We start from the raw sequence: 2,500 nt of genomic DNA on the forward strand, positions 1-2,500 counted from the left end.
ACGCGCCGGGAAACCACGAAATAACCGAGAGAGAGAGAAAGAGAGAGGAATCCCCGAATCTTAGAATCGAAATACATTTCGTACGTAATTATTTTTTTTTCCAACGGTTGCATATACATTTTGGGATGCCTTGCGCATTTCGAAAATTAAACCGAAGCACTTTGGATATTAGGGCGTGACGGATTTTTTTTTTCTTTCTCCTTTCTCCTCAGAGAGGAACATTACACTGGAGGTAATGAGAATAGCTCATCCCTGAAAAGCGTAGCACTTTTTTTGGTGGTTATTTCTTGTTACTGTTTTGAATTCCCCGCAATTCAGAATGAGAGATTTCATATTCTTCTTTTTCCTGTTCGTTTTGCAGGTGAAGCCTGTTTCCGAAACTCCAGTTTCAGTTTCAGTGACGAGCAATTTCACGGTGAGATGGTGGTGGTGGTGGTGTTGAAGCGACGTTCCATTTTCACTGAAAGGAAGATAGATACACAGTTCTCTATTTATAAAGCAACTGGACCTCGTCTGACGCTCTATTTATGTAAGTATGATTGATCGTAGTTCAATAGGTTTTGTTTCCATTTTCATTTCGCTCCGATGGGTACGTTTCTCTCTCTCTCTCTCTCTCTCTCTCTCTCTCTCTCTTACATACACATGTTGTGCTCTCTCTCTCTCTCTCTCTCTCTCTCTCTCTCTCTCTCTATATATATATATATAAATATATATATATATATATATATATATATATATATATATATATATATATATATATATATATATATATACTATATATATATATATAAAAAATATGTATATATGTAAACACATACAAACACACACGTATATATACATATATATGTGTACAAAAATGTGTCTCCATATATATTTGTAATTATTTTTGTAGGTATGTATGTATATAAATCTGTGCGTATTTAATGCGGTATTCCGCATTATGTAATAGAGCTCGACAATAATTCTAGTAGGTATTGTTAATCTGGATAAGCTAGATAGTACAGTACTACACACTTTTAACGACTTAACATTTACGATATTAATTCATGCAAGCATAATGTTCCACAAGGTATGACCCAGAGTAATAAGATTTCGTATTTTAAAGAAATAACTAGTAGTTAATACAGATAATACAGATAAAAGCAGCAATATAATTCAATAGCAGCATTCAAGCTTTAAAGCGTCATCACGCCCCCTTATTTCGTGATGATTCATGGTGATTTGAATACAAAGCCTGCGATCGGAATTCTGGTAATACCCATTATGGGACTGGAATTGTGGATGCCAGACCAGTGAGGAGTAATTTCAGTTAGTAATAAGTATGAAGCTATCTTTAAATCATTAGGAGAATATCGGCTACGCTTTCTCTTGAAATAAATTGGCTTGCAGTATTAAATATGAAGTTATTTTTAAATCATTAGGAGAATATCATCTACGCTTTTTCTTGGAATAAATTGGCTTGCTTGCCGCATCTTGGTTTCGTAATGTCTTTGGGCTTTTTATGGAATAATAATTTACTTGTTTCTCCGGATTTTTTTCCATTTTTAACTTGATACATGGTGTAGAATTTTTTTTTTTTTTTTTTTTTTGTCATACTGGGCTTTGCTGTTTTACGTATGTGGCTGTCGCCGATTTTCTTAAATTGTAATGCGTTTTAAGTGTTTTATTCCACTCCAATAGGCGCTACAATCTAACTTAATGTTCGATTTTTTTTTATTTACGTAATAGAATTGGGAAGAAAATTGTTGAAAAAAAAAATTATATTAAAAACATCGTATAAGAACTACAGCCTAACTTAATTGCTGACGACTCATATTTTCGTTACATAACAGAGCTGGGAAGAAAATTCGTAAAGAAAAAAGAATGAAACTAAACTAATGTGGTATTGCCTCACTGATCGCGGTAGGATGAATCAAGTTTGTAATATCAGATCATTCATTTAATCGATTTCCTGATTTTTCAAGCTATTGTGCTGGAAATTCGTACCATTTCATACTTCAGTACTTTGTTTCCAACAGTGTTTGTATAAACTTCGGAACCACAGGGTGTGAAAGGTGATTGCGGCCGTTATATTTTTCGTGGTTACTTAAGTAAATAGAAAATATGATTTCTGCTGTCGATGAAGCACTCACATGAGAATTTCCTTTTCAAACGGCATTGAGGTTTTATTGAGTGTATGTTTGGATGTTTTTCTTTTATGTTAAAGGGCTGGTTTTCTCCAGTTGTATGTATGTGATATATATATATATATATATATATATATATATATATATATATATATATATATATAATATCTTATATCTATAAACACAGACACACACATATATATATATATATATATATATATATATATATATATATATATATATATATATATATATATATATATATTTATATTTATATATACATACACACACATATATATTGAGTCCGTTGCCTTATAACCTCTACATACAAAAAAAAAAAAAAATGTTACGAAACTGGTAAAATTTCATTACGA

At 31.5% G+C, this 2,500-nt stretch overlaps 1 long non-coding RNA gene across 1 annotated transcript in view; it reads left to right on the forward strand.

Moving 5' to 3' along the window:
* Positions 1 to 2,500, forward strand: part of LOC136832432 (uncharacterized) — a 199,920-nt gene that overhangs the window by 184,549 nt on the left and 12,871 nt on the right. The window contains exon 3 of the long non-coding RNA XR_010851201.1: positions 362 to 529. This is a non-coding gene — a long non-coding RNA (uncharacterized lncRNA). The remainder of the gene's footprint in view (positions 1 to 361; positions 530 to 2,500) is intronic.

Source organism: Macrobrachium rosenbergii, chromosome 49, assembly GCF_040412425.1.
Source record: "Macrobrachium rosenbergii isolate ZJJX-2024 chromosome 49, ASM4041242v1, whole genome shotgun sequence".
Classification (NCBI taxonomy): domain Eukaryota; kingdom Metazoa; phylum Arthropoda; class Malacostraca; order Decapoda; family Palaemonidae; genus Macrobrachium; species Macrobrachium rosenbergii.